General features: G+C 34.9%; 1 long non-coding RNA gene across 11 annotated transcripts; it reads right to left on the bottom strand.

Annotated features, from left to right (window-relative positions):
• Positions 1-403: 403 nt before the first annotated feature.
• Positions 404-5902, bottom strand: LOC110921806. Of its 11 annotated transcripts, XR_004887233.1 has the most exons (13): positions 5595-5902; positions 5141-5193; positions 4596-4898; positions 3898-4517; positions 3057-3777; positions 2803-2872; positions 2317-2410; positions 2125-2250; positions 1995-2044; positions 1754-1891; positions 1561-1654; positions 1391-1464; positions 404-1070 (listed from the first exon to the last, which is right to left on the bottom strand). It is a non-coding gene; the product is annotated as an uncharacterized LOC110921806 (long non-coding RNA). The 11 variants fall into 11 exon arrangements; XR_002582627.2 differs by having other exon boundaries at positions 1995-2250; XR_004887232.1 differs by having other exon boundaries at positions 1775-1891; positions 1995-2250.
• Positions 5903-10798: the final 4896 nt, after the last annotated feature.

Below are 10798 nucleotides of genomic sequence, written 5' to 3'. Positions count from 1 at the left end.
TACAAATGATTTCGTTCATAGGGTATTTATAGAGTCTTGATTTCGCTCCTAGAGACATGAGACCCATTTGGAGCGAAATTTGATTTCCCACCAAATGACCAAAACTCTGATTTCCCACGAAATGGCCAAACTTCGGATTTCCCATGAAATGACAAGTCCATTTCGTGTGAAATCAACTTTCGTGTGAAATCACCACTACAACTCTATATTCCCGTACAATGTGCCCTGATCTAACATTCTAAGACTAAGACTCGATACAAGACGAAGTCGACAGATGCATGCACTAACACCTTCCTCGTTGTGGTCAGGAGTGATAAACATTAACCATCAAAGGACAGGGGAAGTGAGTTTTAGTTTTGAGATTATATTTTGATGGTGTATACAATAAACGGATCACTAAAGATGTCACTTTTTAACCACAATTAAAATTAAATAAAAGAATCAGCGAGAACAAACAAAGAGTACATAAAACAAAAACTACACACCCACAGAGAATCAACCAAGCCAACCAAACTACATGGCACCCCTTGCCCCTATACAAATTCAAAAGACATTACCATACCAACAATCCACATACATTCCTTTGGTGATCTTCTCCATATTCCCAAGTCCAGATATTTCCATCTAGATCTTCTTTTAATCCAGTTAAACGATTGAATCTGAATGTCTTCAAGGGTTGCTTGATCTTGCCTCTAAAGCTTTTTTTAACACCCAATCTTCCTCCTTTTACCCATCCAGTCCAAGCCAGTCCATGTTGCTAACTTCCACCACATCTTTTTAAGGCCCAATAACTGTAAATCGCGTGTTCGAACGATTCTGCTTTCGATAAGCAAAAGTTGTAATCTGCTGAAATTAAAATAACCCGCTTTGCGCTTTCTAGCAAGATTATCGGCGACTGGTATCATCTCCTGCACCAAACACCACATAGAGCAAAAAACCTTCGCAAGAACCCACCTGGCACAGATAAAGTTATTGACTTGCGTTGCATTTACATCGTCCGAAAACACAGCTTTCCTCATTGATCTAACCGTGAACTCGCCCGAGAACTCTGGATTCCAAGTCGACCCAACCTGTTTTGACTCAAGCTATTAGTTACATGTTTTGACCCATTACCCGACCCATTAATATTACCACTATATATAGGATGTTCAGAATAACACATATACAATAATTTGATCATTTAACCTATCTTTGATGAAATTACTTTTTACATGTTCAAAAATACATGTAAATTACAAAAACCCTTTTGACTCATTTGGCATAAAACACAACCTAAATCGACGAATTGATAAGTAAACGGGTCGAAAAGCGCAACTTCTAGAAAAATTACAATAGAAGATTTCAAGGATGTCAAAAGCTCTATAAGTAGAAAAGCGAAGTGGGACAATACCTGTTCAAGTGGTTGAAGGCAAAGTGCTCTCAAAAGTCAAAACCCCTCCAGTAAGGTCCACATGCATGTCTCGCCTAAAAGAAAACCAAATATTTTGTAAAATTATTTTCTATAAAACATATGCATCATTACTATTACTGAATCAGAGGTCAAAATAACAAAATATGAACCTGTGTTTGGAAAGAAATTGAGGAAGCATTTGCCTTGCTGCACAATCAAGGTATCCTGCTGCTTTTAACAAAATATCAATTGCAGACCTGCTTTCTGTGATAATAAACAAATTTTAATGTAACACAATCACCAAGCCTGAACATCCAGTATTTGTAAGAAAACACATAATGGAACAATAATATTAAGAACTACCATCCATTGCTCAAAAAATACCCTCGAAATCAGCTCTCTGATAAGGTAGTAAGAGGTTCAGAGTTGCTTCTTTCTGCTCCACAGTGACGGCCATGATCATTTTTCTTACAGTTTTATCCTCTCAGTGGAAGCAAAGAACTGAAATTATCAAAAGTTGAAATAACCCGAATCGAATATGTGTTAGCGATTATAATAGATGTGAATATATTCACATCAGAGATGAGAACATTGAAAAGATTACCATATGCTCAGTCCTAAAAAGTCCGATCCCTTAAGTTTTTTCCTTCAACTCTTATACAAATTGTAAAAAATCCTGACCATTTAAATACGTGAAAGACCTTCTATATGCTGAAACACGAAACAATTTCTACCTTAGCCTGTGAGGGCCATGTGCACAACACAAACTGTGTTTGACCCGTCGAAGGCTCACGCGCAAAGGGTGAGCATGTCCTCTATATATATACTCGTCCCACAAAGTGACACTAACCACCTCATCCCTGGAATATATTAATATTAGTAATACATTTTAATCCATGTATTTAATTTGTTATTTATAGAATTACCATTGGCAAGATGGCCACGGTGGCAGTTGAAGTCTTTTTAGGATCGCTTTGAACTCTATGGACACCCGATTCATACTTCAGGAACTCTTTCAGCCTTTAGATAAATAGAATATAAAAACATTTTTATTACAACATAATTATGTAAAAGCAAGAAAAAAGAACAAATGTAAAATACCTCAAAGCAAAAAAAAAATGGCAAGTATTTCAACAAATTTCGTTCATAGTACCATAGTACCTCTGGTACATATGGACCTAGTGTAAAACAACATATGTGTCTGGATGAATCAGTAGTAAATCTGAAATCTACATGTATTGGATTATAAACATTCCAACTCAAAATCAATAACACAAATTTCAGTGGTCGTGTCCTCTTTAATAATACATTTATATAAAAAAATTATATATTTATCTTAAACAATATTATATCTTACTAAAATTAACTTAAACAATGATATCGAACAGTATATTCAAGTAGAAAGCTCATACCTCTACATCATGCATCTTCTCAAAATCAAACCCGTTGATCCACATGGATCCACCTTCATCACAGCAAGAACTGCTAGAATTTTAAATTCAGAGTTATATATATATATATATATATATATATATATGAAAATAAATAAATAAGGAAATTTAAAATAAAAATACTTAATACATTACTAACTCTCCATCAAATTGGTTCTTGTCTTGCATGTCTTCCAAAAATAACATCATTAATCTATAGCAGGATATAAACTTACCAATCAGATAACCTTGAGTGACCCGTAAGGATGTACCCATTTATGAAGTGATGATAACATCTGCTCTCCATGAGTTTCGGTAGATATTGGAAACTCTCAACCTTCGAATTATAAGCTTCAACCAGATCTACATTACACCAACCAAGCACGCTTTTCTTTGTATATATTTTCATGGTCAACTTTTGACCAGTTAACTGCCTTTGGTGCACCAGGTTCAGAAGGTAAGTTGGTTAAGAGGGTTGGTTTTATGAATTAGTAAAGGTGGCAATTCTGACTCACCTACTTGTGAATGGGTCGAATTGAGTCACATCATATCTCAGATGAATCAAATATATACTTAACATATTATTTTAATAGAAAAAATGTTCATGGGTCAACCCAAACCCAACCTGCCCAGAACGGAAAGCTATAATTCATAGGCTTACTATATTTGAAACCCGCATGACTCAACAACAGGACGATTCGGGTATTTGGTTCCTTCACCACAAAAGCACATGGCTCGTGTCGTCTCGCAATGTGCAGAGCAGATGGACACAACCCATCGACCGTATGGTAGCTCCTCTGTAGCTCCTCTGTTGCAGAGTAATTGCAACTAAATTCTTGTCTTTCAGAGCATCCATCTCCTTTGACTCCTCGTCTCTGATTGAGTGCAGTCTAAATCTACCCTTTGTGTCGTAAAGAAAACCGAAGCTTTCATTGGTCTTGGGAATAGAAACAACATCTGTTCAAACAAATATCACCAGCATAAAGTGAACAAATTAGGGCACAAAAAAGCTTCCATTATAAATATGTGTTTATATAAAAACGACAGTGAAGCATAAATATTGTCAAATACACTGACCCATGAAACCAGCAGGGTACGTCTTGTGAGACCTGATCTTGTTGTCAACAATAAAATGCCATTGGAGCTTCCAATATGTTTTGTCAATTAGTTGTGATATAAACCAACTTTTAGAATACTCAGAAGCATATATTCACACAAATCATCAGAAACTATTATAGATTTATATCAATCAGTTCCATGCAAACCCATTAAACACATGACAGAAGTTAGAAAGATTTTATTAAGAGATAACCCAGCAGCGCATTTCATCAAATACCTTATAGACATGATCAAATATTGCGAAAATTAAGTTACAAAACACAAAAATTGCGGAGAAAATCAGAAAAAAGAAAGAGGAAATGTTAACCTAGTTATAAAATTGGCGGGGAAGCCGACATGCAGTTCCGTATTCTGAACCAGGTGCCTTCCATCCTCACGGTCGAAGTCAAAAACCATTGTCGCTAGTCAACACACTCACCAACCTGTAACCAGGAGATCGCGTTTGGAACCCTAGTCGCTTGTCACTTAAAATCAACTATAACCAAAACCAGTCATCTCAAGCAGCCGCTGATTCGCTGAACACCATCACCGCCTCTGCTTGGCTTGAAACCACCAAACCATCGCCATTGTTATAACAACTGAAAAAAAAACATGTATTTAGAATCCTTTATAGCTAACAAAGCACGATTTTGTTCAAGATGTCAAAATAAACTAACCTTTCGGTCTGATGGCAACACCATCTTGCCTCATTTTACCAAATTTCCATCAGTCATCCCATGTTTGACGAAATTCCTATCAGCATTTCTACTTCCAACTATCACAAACTTGAAAGTCTCGAGCAACCAGGTCAAAACTTCTTGTTGTTACAACTTACAACAGATGATGAGAAGGCAATGGATATAGAACACATGATGCAGTTTAACCAGACCTGTAAATATGTATTTTTCCACTCGAGTTGAGTCCGCTGATGGCCTAAAGGCTCAAGCAACCAGGTCAAAACTTCTTGTTGTTGTTGAGATCTGCACCAGTATAAATAGCATGGTCAATAAGGTCAACATTGACCACCATTTTCATTAGCTTCTCCACATTCATATGCCATAAACACATAGATAACATCAACACAACATTCTTGAATTAGTTACCAATATCAATAGACATCAAAAGAGGGGTATCACAGTTGCAGTCATGCATCAGTTAAATCAAATAAGGATTCAAAATAGGGTGAAAACCATAATTTAGCAAATAAAACAGGGTTCCTGACCAATTCAGATTTATACGGATCCGTCATATGAACCAGAAAGCCACGATCCATACCTGCAAATAAAAAAAATAGACATACACACCAATATATTGACATTAGAACAATGTTATCTACTACAAAGCAGAACTAAAACTCTGTTTTATAAAATATTTCAATTCTGTACTAAGATACTAACCTAATCTATCTATATTAATAACAAAACGCGATTAGGGTTTATGATATAATCAATGAAAAGGAAAATTAACAACACAGGATTAAGATGGCACAAAAACTAATATATTAGGGTGTATAATAACATCCAAAAACACACAAATTAGAACATGAACTGCTTAAAACCGCATATAAAAAAGAATTGGCGGCTTAATCAAGAGCAAAAGCAAAAAAATCATACAACCAAATTAGGGTTTTCTTATAACAACTACAAAATAACAAACAGAGATGGAATCCAACTTACCGATGCTTCACTTTAGAAGGATGATGAAGATAAAACAAAGCAGCCGACTTGAATGATCCTTTGAATCCTCCGATTAAAAGCACTAAATTGTATATAGGCCTTAAAATTGGAAATGGTTCCATAATTTAGCAACAGATCTTCCGGTAATTGATGAATCGTTCAACTTTCCATATATAATCTAAGAAGCGTTTGAAAGAAGAATGAATTAATTGTGAGAATTGAGAGAAATGTCGCCTAAAACCCAATTCTCTGGCCAAAGAGAATAGCCACATCATGGTCAAATAGTCAACACTATTTTGCTTTAGTATAAGAGATAGATAAGAATGAGGTTATATTTACATGAATAATAATGAGGTTATATTTAATTTTGAAACAAAATTTCAAAAGTATTCGAATCAGACCACTCAACATTCATTTTTCATTAAAATTAACGGTTTTTTTTTCATTTATTTCATAGGTAACCGTGGTGATGTGGATTTTTGTTTCTTTTTTCCCTTTTATTTGATATTAACGTCGAGTGATGATGTGGATCGTAACTTGTTTATTTAATTTTTAATGTAATTAAAGTGTTTTTATTATTAATAAATATAATTTCATATATTATAATAATACGATCCCAGCATCTTATACTTCATATTTTCTTGACATATAGAAAAAATGACATGGCTCGATTTGAATGTTAAGTTATCTAGTTGAGACAAAAACTATACGAATGACCTAATTAGAACACTTTTAAAACTTTGTTACTATTCTGTGACATTTTCAAATGTTTTTTGTTTTAATAACTTCAAAAGGGGATTTCTGTATCTAGTTATTCGATTAGGTTAAGTACATGTCATTCCTTTTGGGGTGTTTATTTATAAGTATTTAACGATCAAATATTTCGAATTAGCTGAAAATTATCTAAAGTTATTTAATCGTTTGTATCACTTAAATCAAAGGTATTTAAAAGAAATACATTATTATTATTATTATTATTATTATTATTATTATTATTGTTATTATTATTATTGTTATTATTATTATTGTTATTATTATTATTATTATTCTTATTGTTATTGTTATTATTGTTATTGTTTTTTATTGTTATTGTTATTGTTATTGTTATTGTTATTATTATTATTATTATTATTATTATTATTATTATTATTATTATTATTATTATTATTATTATTATTATTATTATCTAAAGTATGATGTGTGTCACTTATCTATCAAATTTAAAAATACGAACAAAAAGGTATTTGAAATAAACCCAACTCATTTTGTGTGGTGTATATAAAATAAATTATAACTAAAGCTTTTGCTCGAAACCTCAACACGTCCGAACCATACAATACATGTTGACAACCTTCTCTGAATTGTTTGTAAACTCACCAGTCTTTTGTTGTATGGCATGAAAACATAGAATCTTTTTTGTTTGGTTTTCAGATTATTAAGATAAGAATATTTGAATCTTATTTTTTTCATGTGGCCCTTATATTGGCCACGGTCTTTAAGAGTTAAATTTTGTAATGATATAGGATTCTTTTTAGAGTCAATTATATTATATAGTTGGAGTACGTGTACGCAAACCAGAGTAGGCGTATGCCTGGAACAAACAATTTGGTTTCTTTTTTTTCTTTCCATATTTTTAAGTGTTTTCGAATACGTAGCATTGCTTATGTGTTATAAAGATGTATACTTTTAGGTAAACATACTCAAGCGGATGATCAAGTTAACACAGGTCGGATCTAACTTAAAAATTTAAGTTAACATCTAGTGATCTAGGTGTATGTTATGTAAGCCCTTAAAGTTTATATCATGAATCAATTTCTGAAAAGCTTAGGACCATTTCTTAAAACATTATAAAAAAAAAAAAGCATTAAAGAAAACTAGGGTGTTACATAAAATAATAAAATAACAGAAATATGACATTTAATCAACATGTTAAAAAAAAATAATTCCAAAATTATGGTTTACAAATTATAACAACTTTTGTTACAAATTATACACTCATATATTACATGAGATTGTATAATATGAGATTGTATGATAGAAAACTAGAAGTATGATAATGTTATAAAAATTTTGCATAACTGAAGAATTTTAACCATGATGGGGCCTTCCAAGATAACCCTGTCTTTAATGAAGGCTGACTGAGTGTCAGAGATAAGCTTGCCAATGACCTTTAATCTATTTGCCAAGATTTTTTTTATACCACTTTGCTAATAATGCCAACAAATTATTATGGCGATAATCATTAAGAATAGGGTTATTGTATTTTATCATCTCTAATTATTGGCTATTGCCCGCTGCCACCCTTAACTATCACTTTGACGTCTGTCACCCCCAACTTAACAGCTAGTGTGTTATGTTAACATATCGTTAACTGATCACTAACTTTTGATTATGTTACTATACTTTTGGGGTGTCCTAAGATCCCTATGACACCTCCAAAAGTATAGTAACAAGATCAAAAGTTAGCGATCAGTTAACGACATGGTGACAGAACAAACTAGGTGTTAGGTTAGGGGTGGTGGACGTCAAAATGATAGTTGGGGGTGGCAGCGGCCAATAGTTAGAGGTGATAAAATCCAATAACCCTTAAGAATAAGGGTGTCCGGTGTGGGTGCGGCAAAGTGCTTTTGCCGCGCGGCAACACCGTCGCCGACCCTTTGCCGCTGCGGTTTCTTTGCTGAATCGAGGACCATATGCCGCTCGTGAAAGGGTGAAAATTTGAACGTTGGGGGGCGAGTTAACGGCTATAATGCCGTTTAAAAAAAAATATTTTTTCTTTAAAAAATTAAACTATAAATAACAAACCATAACCAAATACCTTTAAATTTATACCCCAACCAAACCAAAAAATACCACCAATTCTTCCCAAACATTTACAAAACAAAATGGCGGATGAACTCCCGTTATGGTTTCCACCCATGAGTAGCGACGATTCATCCGATAGTAGCATTCTTTTTTTTTTTTTTCAAAATCTCATCGAAGAAGCCGAACTTCAAGACACGGGCACATCTAAACGAAGGAGATATATTGATCGTCAACGTGAGGAGGGGCATGAGACACTCATGGCAGATTATTTTGTCGAAGACCCGAAGTACAACGAAGATATCTTTCGACATAGGTTCCGTATGTCGAAACGTTTGTTTCTAAAAATTGTGGCCGACGTGGAAGAGAACGTCTCGTGGTTTCAAGAGGCCCTCGATGCGCGAGCTAGGAAGGGCTTTACGCCGTTGCAAAAGGTGACATCGGCTATTAAACAGTTAGCAACTGGTAACACTCCAGACGAGAACGTCGAGTACTTGCATATGGCCGAAAGAACTTCCCGCGAGTGCCTAGAATATTTTTGCGACACGGTTTGCAAAATATACGCTCTCGAGTTCTTATGTAGACCGACAAGTCACAACATGGCACTTTTGTACGAAGCTCATGAGGAAAAACATCACCTTCCAGGTATGCTCGGTAGCCTTGATTGCACCCATTTTGTTTGGCGATTTTGTCCGACAGAGTATCGAGGCCAATATATGCGAGGAGATCACTGATACCCGACTGTTATGCTCGAAGCGGTTGCATCTCAAGACTTATGGTTTTGGCATGCTTTTGCCGGTCCACCGGGTTCTCAAAACGATATCAATGTGCTACAACAATCTCCGTTATTTTTAACAGAACGAAATGGAACCGCGCCAAAATGTCCATTTTACGTTAACAACCATTTATACAAACGTGGTTATTTGCTCACGGATGGAATCTACCCTTCATGGTCCGTGTTTGTGAAGTCGATCCCTTACCCTCACGAAGTAGACCAAAAGAAATTCAAGAGGCAACATGAGGCGGCAAGAAAAGACGTCGAACGGGCTTTTGGTGTTTTGAAGGCGAAATGGGGTGTATTGAGTCGACCGATGCGAGCAAGATCCGTTAAAAAAATTAGGAGTATTGTGTACACGTGTATTATTTTACACAACATGATTTTGAAAGACGAAGGAAGGGCGATAGCACCGGTGCACATTCGGGATCCTCCGGTCGAGCCCACTCTAGACGATACGGTGTTGGGCAAGTTGATGGATGAAGACACGCATTGGAGACTAAAACACGATCTCATAAATCATCTCGCAAGTCAAGATTTACCCCACCTTTTGGTCGATTTCGACGAAGACTAGTTTAATTTATTTCAAGTTAATGTAATTTTATAATTTTTTTAATTTAATGTAATTTTAATGTTTTTAATTTAATTTAATGTTATTGTTAGTTTATTCTACATTTATTAACTTAAATATTAAATGTACTAGTTTACAAAAAAAAAAAAAAGTTTAAAACTTCAGCAAGTGTCTAAACCATTGTCAACACTTATCAGCAAAGTTAAAACATTTTTCACTGATTGACATGGCGCACTCTGATTGGTTGTTTTTTTGGTTTGCCACTCTAAGGTGTTTAACCATTCCTTACACCCTAACATGATCTTCGACTTTAGGAATTAAAGATATAAGAAATGGAGCAGCAGCCCATGCTAAATTCCCCACACTCAAAGAAATTGTCCATAATCTTGATAAAATCGGCCTAATAAAGATCCCAAAACATCTTGATGAAATGGAAATTGAACCTATCTGGGCTCGGGGCCCTGTCATAGTCAAATACCGTCGCTTTAACATTATTTTTCGAGAAACGACTACTTAGCCAATCCGCATCTTATGAGTTGAGTTTTTTGACATTCGGATACATCAAAACTTGTTTCTCAGAGAACCGCTCGCAAAACCTGCTTCTAAAGAAAAAAAAAGAACTTTTTTTTATTAGTTTAGGTTTAATAATCCACTCACCATTTATCGTAATACCAGTAGTTGAATTTTTTGAGCGCTTGTTGATAATGCCATGAAAATATGTCGTATTATCATCTTCACTCAAAGCCCATCACATCCTTGATCTTTGCCTTAAGTCTTTTACCCAGCGGTTTTCAAGCTCAATAATGTTTTTTTTATACATTCACTGTTGACCCACCACTCCTCCTCAATAAGATCCCGATATTCCAATTCTAAATCCAACTTCAACAATTACAGTCACAATCCTTTTTTTGTCTAGTCCACATCCGGGATCCCACTATCCACACAAGAGTTACAAGCCTTTCTGGCCAGCTCTTCAAAATCGACCCGGTCCAACCTAGAATTAAAGAAACGGAAAGCACGAGGGGGAAACTAATTAAATGTGAGAAAACTAATAAA

This window comes from Helianthus annuus, chromosome 17 (assembly GCF_002127325.2).
Source record: "Helianthus annuus cultivar XRQ/B chromosome 17, HanXRQr2.0-SUNRISE, whole genome shotgun sequence".
NCBI classification, from domain to species: Eukaryota; Viridiplantae; Streptophyta; class Magnoliopsida; order Asterales; family Asteraceae; genus Helianthus; species Helianthus annuus.
The sequence above is the reverse complement of the archived record's forward strand: the minus strand, read 5'-3'. Positions and strand labels throughout refer to the sequence as shown.